The sequence below is a fragment of the Trifolium pratense genome, linkage group LG4 (assembly GCF_020283565.1).
Source record: "Trifolium pratense cultivar HEN17-A07 linkage group LG4, ARS_RC_1.1, whole genome shotgun sequence".
NCBI classification, from domain to species: Eukaryota; Viridiplantae; Streptophyta; class Magnoliopsida; order Fabales; family Fabaceae; genus Trifolium; species Trifolium pratense.
This window is the reverse complement of record NC_060062.1, coordinates 40,936,711-40,947,309: the sequence shown is the minus strand read 5'-3', so window position 1 is coordinate 40,947,309 and position 10,599 is coordinate 40,936,711. Positions and strand designations below refer to the sequence as shown.

At 32.9% G+C, this 10,599-nt stretch overlaps 2 pseudogenes; both read left to right on the top strand.

The window, feature by feature from the left end:
- The first annotated feature begins 547 nt into the window (after positions 1-547).
- On the top strand, positions 548-5,062 carry LOC123922682 (annotated as a pseudogene).
- Positions 5,063-9,668: 4,606 nt separating this feature from the next.
- LOC123922681 lies at positions 9,669-10,378 on the top strand (annotated as a pseudogene).
- Positions 10,379-10,599: the final 221 nt, after the last annotated feature.

Genomic DNA, 10,599 nt, shown 5'->3' with positions numbered 1-10,599 from the left:
ACCCAGCCGCTAGCCTCCCAGTTTCTCATATCCACAACACATTGACAACATTATGCAACACCGATTTACTGTAGCACACAAAGAAGAATACAAACATTTAAAGCAACCGATTCTAACCACGTCTCTTTCAAAAAATAAATAACATGACCATCTCTCATAACATTACCCACGTTATGCGAAAACCAAGTCGAATTCACCACACTATTAACATTCTTAATGTCGCGTCGAACCACTCAAGTGTCAAATACAATTTACATCAAAAGAACCATATCTACGAAGTTCTTGGTTCATTCAAAAACCTCGATTTTGATTTACATAATAAGACTGAACTGAACCACTCAAAATTTTTAATACTCAAATCTCCTTTGTCTTTTTATATAAACAAATTTTGTCCCAACCAAACTTTTTATTCTCTACACCACCGCCCCATAGAAAATATTTATATTATGTACCAAGAAAAAAAGAAAATATTTATATTATAAGAAATATAAAAATACACGAGTATAAAACAATTTTATCAAAAAACCATTATATAAGAAATATAAGAATGCATATTTTCTTATGCTTTAATTCTCTGTAATTTACATTGTCAAAAAAAAAAAAAAACTCTGTAATTTACAAATGTTCATGGACTGCCTCAAAGTCAAAGGATTAAAGGTTCGTGCGGAGGGTTTATAGTTTTGTACTGTTTCGTTGGACCGGTCTACTTATGGAATCCATCCACTCAAATTCACAAACGAATACATTTATCACCTATTAATGACAAAGGCAAAATTTTTTGCCATCTATATGGTTTTAGGTATGACCGGTCAAGAGATGATTACTTGCTAATTTCAATGTCCTATCATAATAACTTAGATAATATTTCATCATATTTGAAGTTTTTCTCATTGAGAGATAATACCTAGAAAGAAATCGAGGGTAATCACTTTCCTTATATGGATGTGTATAAATGGTGTGATCCCATAGCAGAGACACTTTTTAATGGGGTTATTCATTGGTTGTTGACTTTTCGTCATGATTTCTCACCGAATGTTATTGTTGCCTTTGATTTAATGGAAATGAAACTTTTAAATATGCATTTGCCATATGATTTTCGTTGTCAACCTTACGATTGTGATTTGTGGGTATTTGGTGATTTTCTTAGTCTATAGGGTATGGGGGATGGCGTAGTTGAAATATATGGGTGATGAAAGAATAAAAAGTAAATTCATCTTGGACTAAGACTCTTGTTCTTCCTATTGATCGCATTCCCACTTGGTACTTTTCCCCATTGTGCGGTACAAAAAGTGGTGATATAGTTGGAAGAGATGGTAGTACGGGATTGATGAAGTATGATGACAAAGGACGGTTGCTAGAGCATCGCACCTATTGTAATGTTCCATGGGGATCTCAAGTGATCGTGTATACAGAGTCTCTACTTTTGCCCCCTACTTTCTTAAGCGAGCTTAAGAAAATAACACAAACAATAAGAACAAGAAGAAGAAGCACACGAAGAATGAGGTTATAAAATACCATTTACTTGATATTTATTATGTTAAAATTAGTTATACTAGTTAATAATTTCACCAGTCAGTTGTTCTTCTCATTGGCTATATAAGCCTTATGTGCTCCTATAATTGGCAATTTCCCTCTGTTCTAAAATATAAGATAAAATTGGTCAAACAAAGTTGATGTATTTAGTCCAAGTTTTTAACCAAATACATCAATTTTTTTACCAATTTTTCCTTATATTTTGAAATGGATGGAGTACTTTTTTTTCCCCCTTATATGTAAGATGAACCCTCAATGACATGATTGAGATGTCCTCAATCAAATACAATATTGTGCTTGCCATTTTGGGATGATCCTGATAAGTAAGGGTACAATGACCTAAAACACTCACCAAATGCCTATGACTTAAATAAGACATCTTCGAGGTCTGGTCATTGATTTTGCTCAAAATCTACTGCTTTTGTTTTACAAGACTAACCATGACAATTGAACCATCTTTGAGCCTACCTTTTATATAGCTGTCCTTGTGATCCTTCTTCTATTAGATTTGATGGATCAAAGTTGTTGGTTGCATCTTCAATTTCTTCTATTGTGAAAATGCTGTAAGGTGGTAATCCAAGTGCTGATAGCCTCATTAGCCGAGGAAAAATTTCACAAACGTTACCAAATATAAAAATAGATAGAACTGATCCGAACTGGATTAAGTGATAGATACTAATTAAAAAAATATAAAAACATATAGTACTATTTATTATTCCTTCTATCTTGATTTATAAGCAAAATTTTACTTTTGAGATTCATTCAATAATGAATGTATTTGATTTATAATATAGGTCGGATACATTAGTTTTTCAATGAATCTGAAAAGTTGATTTTTGCTTATAATTAAGGATGGAGGAAATATTCATTAATTCTCTGTGTAAAAAAAAACTCCCTAATCCAGACACATAAAACAAACAAACACAAGAATTACTCAATTTGGCTATCTTTTATCATATTTTTCTACTAATAAATAAAAATAAATATTAACATATAAGTCGTTGTTGAATTCGCATCGATGATTATTTTCAAAATATCAAATTTTTATAATTTTTACTATTATACTTCATCTATTCCTAATTATAAGAGAACTTTTACTTTTTAGGTTTATTGGAATGCTAATGTATCTAAACTATAATATAGTCCGAATACATTACTCCTTCCGTTCCAAAATGTAAGTCACTTTAGAAAAAAAAATTGTACCAAAATGTAAGTCGTTTTCCAATATCAATGTATAATTATCGTTGATCTTCCTAAATTGCCCTTTTTATTTTCTTTTTCCATATTTTGTTTTGGGTGTTGTTAACATGTGCATATAGGGCACATGTTAAGATATCTTAATATAGAAATTTAACATTTAATGATACAAAAATTTAATGCTTAAAAAGTTAAAATTTAATGCTTCAACATTTAATATTTTCTATTTTTGTTTCCTTAACATGTGCCCTTGGTGCACATGTTAACATTCTCATTTTTTATTTTACAAAGCTTTAAATGTCATGTGAAGGATAAAAGATGAAAACATTATAATTTTTTACAACATTCACAGAAGTTAGAAATTCCTTAATATGCGTAGTTATGTATTGACGTGCATAATTAAGACTGGAGTGAGTATAAATAAAAATATTAATTATTGACATGCATAAAATAGTCAACTATGTCACTCATTATGGGACAAAGGAAGTAATATTCATTAGTTTTAGTATTTTTTTTTAAATATTATTTATTCAGTAGTTCAGTGGCTAGAATTTACTACAGTTTAATACTCCTAGAATTAGGGGGTGATCGCAGTTTGGTTCGGTTTTGAGCATAAAAGTCATCCTAACTGCGAGATAAATTTGCATGCGGTTCGGTTTGATTTGGTTGGTTTTTAAAAAGTCATCAAAACCAAACCAAACCAATGCAGTTAGGGTTTGTTCGATTTGTGCGGTTTATCGCGATATAAAAAATATGACGATATTACCAACTTGTTACAAAATAACATTAGAAAATTTTAGTTTATTTTATTGTTTACATGATATAATATGCATATACAGAAATTGCATATACATAAAGACTTATTTTTAATACCAATAGTATCGTTCTGAATCGCGTTAAATGATATGTTTTTGAGAGCCTATTGTTTTATGGACTCAATTTGGGTTGGGCTTGCTAAGTTGGACTAGGTAATAGGTTGATTGCTATTAGTTGATAGTGTAAAGTTAAGTACCGCGGTTTGATATGGTTTGGTTTTCTAAAATGAAAACCGCAAACCAAACCATGCGGTTTAGAAGAAAAATCATCTGTGCGGTTTAAAATAAATGCGGTTTTTTGCGGTTTCGATTTGGATTGGTTCGGTTTAGAGTTTTACTTTTGGATTGGTTCGGATACGATCACCCCTACCTAAAATAATTAGTCGTTTCACTTTTTTGTCACTTTCTTTTTATACCAAAAATAAAAAAAATACTAGGGTTTTCTTTTATTTTTATAAACAATGTTATATTTGTTAGGACTTGAACCCTGGACTCTATGTTGCCCGGGTGCGGGTACGGTACCGATATCCGGTACGAGGACGTCATTTTTAGAAAAACTAAGGTACGGGTACATCCCTATAATTTTTTTAAAATATAATTATATAAATCAAATAATATAATTATATTGTTAAAACAAATAATTAAACATAAAAAATATCACAACACACTTTAAAAGTAATTCAAATTGTTCAAAACATCAAAATATGAAATCAAAAAGCAATTAACTCAAAAAGAGTCAATTGTTTCCCTCTCCATCATCACTAAAAAGAGCGACCTCTAGTTCAGGTTCATCACGAGAAAGACTATAAATTTCAAGAATATCAACTATATATTAAATAAATAACTACCTTTATATTATAAACAAATAAAAAACTTAAATCTTCCTATAAAAAACGAATAAAAGAAAAAAGAGAAAAAAAAAATCGTGTTTTTTTGGATTTGTACACCACGTGCGTACCCATTGCAAAAAACAAACAAAAAAAATTAGGTACGACGTCGCTGCATACCGGAAAATACGCATACTGATATCGGGTACGTATCTTGTACCGATACTTTGTCTAAAATGGAGTACTCATGCAAGATGGCCTGGACTTTAACTCAAGTAGCTTAAACTACCCATCCCATCCAAAAAATAAATAAAAATACTAGGGTAATGTTCACTGACCGACTCAAAGGAGTATTGACCATCACACTCCAATGACTGACTCCATATAGGAAGTGGAAGAGTAATCAGCAACGAGCTTGTAAAGAGTACAAAGAGACGACTGAGCAAAGCCACAGAGATGGGGAAGAAGGCCATGTATTTGCCTCATGAATTGATCATACAAATTCTTATGAGATTATCAGTGAAGTCTCTTTTACGTTTCAAATGTGTTTGTAAGTTGTGATTAACTCTTATCTCTGATACCCATTTTGCAAATTCACATTTTGAAATTACCGCCTCAACACACACTCATAGAATTATGTTCATATATATCAACTTCACCTCCTCATCAAACTCTATCCATAGATTTTGAGGCATCGTTGTGTTCTCCTTTTGCTTCATTGAGGGTACTAGTATAGTATAGGGTCATTCTTTAATGGGGCTATTCATTGGTTGGCATTTCGTGATGATTTGTAGCTGGATCTTATTGTTGCCTTTGATTTAATGGAAAGGAAACTTTTAGAGATGTCTCTGCTAGATGATTTTGACTATGAACCTATATTTTGTCGTTTGTGGGTATTTGGAGATTTTATCAGTCTACGTACTATGGGGGATGGTATATTTGAAATACGGGTTATGAAAGAATACAACCTGCAGTCGTCTTGGACTAAGACTCTTGTTCTTCCTATTTATGACATTCCCTCTCAGTTCTTGTGTCGTACAAAAAGTGGTGATATCGTTGGAGCAGATGGTGGTACTGGATTGGTGAAGTACGATGACAAAGGACAGTTGCTAGAGCGTCACTCCTATGGTATTGGTCGAAGTGGATCCCAAGTTACCATGTATACAGAGTCTCTACTTTCACCCCTTGTTTCTTAAGCGAGCTTTAAGAAAATGACACAAACAAGATGAAAAAGAAGCACACGAAGAATAATGAGGTTGTGAAATACCATGATGTACTTGATATTTATTATATGTAAAATTTAGTTATACCAGTTAATTTCACTAGTTAATTGTTCTTCTCATTGGCTATATAAGCCTTCAGTACTCTTTCATATAATTTTCTCTCTCATTATTAATATAAAAGTTAGTTTTCTCTACTTTTCTCTTATCACTGACTTCTATCAAGAATAGTTATACACTATTAGTGTCAGGTTTAACTCCAGTGTGTACGAATTGGATTCCTCTTGCCATGCCTATAATGATTTCTCTTACACACTGGAATCCAATTCTTACACACCGGAGTTTAAGAATGGTAGTTATTATAGGCATTGCAAGAGGAACACAATTCTTACACACCGCAATCAATAAGGTTTTGGAGATTAGTATGATGAGCAACTATGCTACCTGAGCTGATGTAATATGTCATAAAATATTTATTGGCCAGTTATTTGTATTTATAAGGCTTAATAATTTGTGAAATCCTGTGGTTTTATTCTTATAGGTTTTACTGGTATATAGCTGTAGCACAGAGAATGAACATGATTTCCTATCATTTGATATTCCAGTGACCTCTCTTACATTTTGAATTCTTAGATCACTATTGGCTGATCTGTCACTGGATCACACCTCTTTTCTTTTAATTCACTGCACATATCAGCATTTCCTTGTCAAGATAAAAATCTGATGGGACTCGAGTTTGGTTGAAATATAAGTCTTGGTCAAAGGTTGGTGTTTTAAGGCTGTGGAAGCAACCTTATTCTGGCGTTTGCCTATTTCAGGCTACCAAGTTACAAGCCTAGCTGAGTGGTTCACTTGTTTTCATGCTTGGTTTTGTCAGACCGGAATTCAGGTTGAGGGGCTTTGTGAAGTGGCTACACTTCATCAGTTGAGTTCAGGTATAAACTGGTACATCTTGTTCTTATTTTCCTTTTATTGTTTTTATATTACAAAGAGGGCATTAAGCCCGGTTATGCATCTTGTTCTAAATAGGAAGTGAGTGTGTGTATTTGACTTGATAAGTACTTATGCAACCATTCTATGTCCTGCTCATGGCTTATTTGAAAGGACTTAAGTCGTCAATTGTTGAGGATTTAAACTTCTTTTAATCAATGTGATACTTGGAGATAACACACATCTTTTTCTTTTTTATCCCAAACAATTTAAATCTCATCATCATCTTGGATCCTGATTAATCATTTTTAACAGTAGCATTAGTATTTGGTTTACAAAGAAGTCATGTGATTAATAAGAAGGCTAATATTCGATCATGTGCACAATATACCATTATTGATGTGGTTACACTTTTTAAAATATAACAAATTAATATTCTTGATTAAAACTACTGTACTACTCGTATATTACTTGGTCCTCCAAATAATATTCAATTTTGTTTAGAAAAATATAATCTCTCACACTATATTCACTTTTTGGAAGATAAGTAAAGGATTATAAATGATATTGACGGCATGAGTAGAATTAGTTTCTAGGATAACACATGTTATATAAAACAAATTATTTTTTGTTTGCTATATTTTAAAATGAGACTGCGTTTATTTAAATATATGTGAAATTATATCCTTTAAGAAGTTTTTTTTTTGACAAAATATCCTGTAAGTTATTTTTCTATAATTTGTGTTATTTAAAAATATGTTCAATAAAATTACTTAAGCAGTTGATTCATATATTAAGGGTTTGTGCTAGAGTGGTTCAACTAATAACAAATGGTTCTAGAAAATTTAAATTTGAATTTTTTATTAGACTTTATTTACTTTCCAACGAATTATGACGATTTTGGCACACATGTTAACATTTTACTCTATCCGGTCCCAATTATAAGAAGAGATTCACTTCTTAGATACATTAAAAGTTTGATGTCTCTAGTCTATATTGTTGTCTAGATACATCAAATTTTGAATGTATCTAAAAAGTGAATGTTTTATTGTAATTACGACCAACGGCGTAGTATATGTCTAGAATTTATTTTAAGATTATTGAACAATAATTGTGTAATAAAAAATTGTATAGATTTTGCACACGTTCCAAATTTTTACACGCTTGCTGCATCGCACATGTACACATACTAGTATATAAATAAAAAGCCTTAGCATCCTAACCCTAAATCGAAGTGCATCTGCCGCCGACGACATTGGTAAAGGAGGAAGCAGCATGGAGAAGAATCAAAGTGCATCTGCCTCATGAATTGATCATCCAAGTCCTCTTGAGGTTACCGGTGAAATCTTTTGTACATTTCAAATGGATTTGTAAGTCATGATTAACTCTTATTTCCGATCTTCACTTTGTAATATGTTTATTGACGGCTTTAATTGTTTGTGTGATTCACTGTTGTTATTTGTGCATTGTGTAATTGGATTGAGTTATGATGTATGTTGTGATCACTCCTTAAAATTGTTATATATGGTAAATTATCTGTTGAGTTTATGCATGTTGATCAACATCAACATCACAATTACACCTATTTGACTCAAATTCATTAAAAAGAAATTATTACAAGTCTAATGATTTTACTTTATGCTTCCTAGTGTATAATCCCTTTAACATCTTCCAAATTTCTTTGTCCGGAAACTATCCTCTATTTTTGTTATTTCCACCAATAAAAACCGTAATTCATAACATAGAGTACAATGGACAATCTATAGTTCTGAATACTTCTCTTTTTTATGAATCTGACTCCTCTAAAGTGATTGATTCACTTTAGAGTGTAAAGTGAGTAATTTCAACTATTAATTAGTAATAAATTAAAGGTAGATTTTATAGGTACATGATAACAAATTATGGGGTTATTACAACCACAACCCTTAATTTCCTCACTTTACACTTAACTCACTTAGAAGATCCAATTCCCTTTTTTATATATGTTCCTCTTTAGATTATGCCATTTTCGATCGCACAATTGGATGTGGAATTGGATCCATTTTGCTCTTTGTGATAGCATATATGGTGTACATCCACATATTGTGTTGATCTTCCTTTGTTTTGTAATAAGCATCATGTGTATGGCTCAAGAAATTTGATAAATCCAAAATAAAAAGAGATACCATAAGACAATTGAGTTATTATTATAAATAATGTTGAGATTTTAAACTCAATGTTGGAATTTTAAAGATTTTATATGATTGAAAGAGACAAAAATAGAACATTTTGGGGATCTTAAAGATTGACGGATCAAAGCCATCTAAGTTAAATATGATGTAATCCAATATTATACACAAAAATTCAGTGTTGTGACATTTTGAGGCGTATACATGAAGGAAACAAGTCCACTGGTAGATAACTTGCGGGTATACCCTATAAATGTATACGCCGCAAAATATCTATCAGTGGACTTGTTTCCTTCATGGATGCGTCTCAAAATGGCACAACACTCAATGTCTATGTATAATGTTGTTGGATCTTCGATGATATTTAATTTAGAAGGCTTCAATCTGTCAATCTTTTTTTTTTTGGTTTACAATGAGCTGGGAATCGAACCCAGTACCTATAACATACTACTCAAACCTCTCACCACTAGACCCAACCTAGTGGCTTCGATCTGTAAATCTTTAAGATCTTTCAAAGTGTTGTTTTTGTCTCTTCCAATCATATAGTATCTTTAAAATGACAACATTATTTATCATAATAACTCAAGTTTCTTATGATATCTCTTTTTATTTATGGTTTATTAAATTTCTTGAGCCATACTACATGTTGTTTATAAACTAAAGGCAATCGTCACCATACAAGCCGGTTTTGTAACGATGAGCAGCATCACAAATAAGAGCAACAACATCAGGAACCTCAACCGCAACCAAGATGTGTTATGGAATAGGAAAATTGGTCTTTGCTTTAGACCCTCGGAACATAATTGCTTTTTCATCGTAAGCTCTGGCCGCTTCTAAAGCGGTGTTAAACTTTCCTAACCAGACACACGCCTTTTTGGAGGGATCTTGGATTTCTGCAGCGAATCGTCCCCGTGGTCGCTTTCGAACGCCTCGGTAGCGGGTTTTTCGTGTCCGGAGTGAGAAAATCCTACACCGGACATGGAAATCCGCTACCGAGACGTTCGGAAGGGACCGTGTGGACGATTCTCCACAGAAATCCAAGATCCCTCCAAAAAGGCGTGTGTCTGGTTAGGAACGTTTAACACCGCTTTAGAAGCGGCCATAGCTTATGATGAAAAAGCGATTATGTTTTGAGGGTCTAAAGCAAAGACCAATTTTCTTATTCTAGAACACATCTTGGTTGCTGCTGAGATTGCTGTTGCTGATGCTCCTATTCGTGCTGCTGCTCATCTGGTTAATAATGAGAGAATTGAAATTTTGAATTTTGAGATACCGGTGAATAGGCCTACTTCAAGCGAAATGAGTAGTATCGTTGAGTCATTCAGCGGACCTAGGGCTATTGTTGTTGGTTCGTCATCAACAATAATTGTTTCTAGGGTTCCTGTTGGTCCTGAGGATTTTCAAGTTGATTGTGATTCATCTTCATCTATTGTTGATGATGATGTAGATTGCGTTGTTGTTGCTTCTTCATCATCATCGGTCAAGAAGCCGCTGGAGATCGATCTCAATTTCCTTGCCCCGATGAATGATGAAGAGATCCATGCTACCGCCTTGCATCTTTGACTTACTGCTGCCGATGCTGCTGAATTATCTTTTTTATCTTTTAATTTGATGAATGTAGTTTGTTGAGTCTTGGAAAAAAGAGGAAAAAATAAGAATTTTACTTTGTTAGATTATTATGAATATGATGATTGTTGTAGAGTATTGAAATATGGCATGATCATCTATGTAATGTTATGTGATAAGCCGATTTTGTAGGGATTAGTTAAGCGCAATCTACGATGTTATCAGAGCCTTCTCGACGATCCTCTAGGCCTCCTGCTATCAATTATTGATCGAGCCATCCACCATTTATATCCGCGTCCCAAGCCCAACAACGCTGAGCGCGAGTGAGGGTGTTAACAAGTTT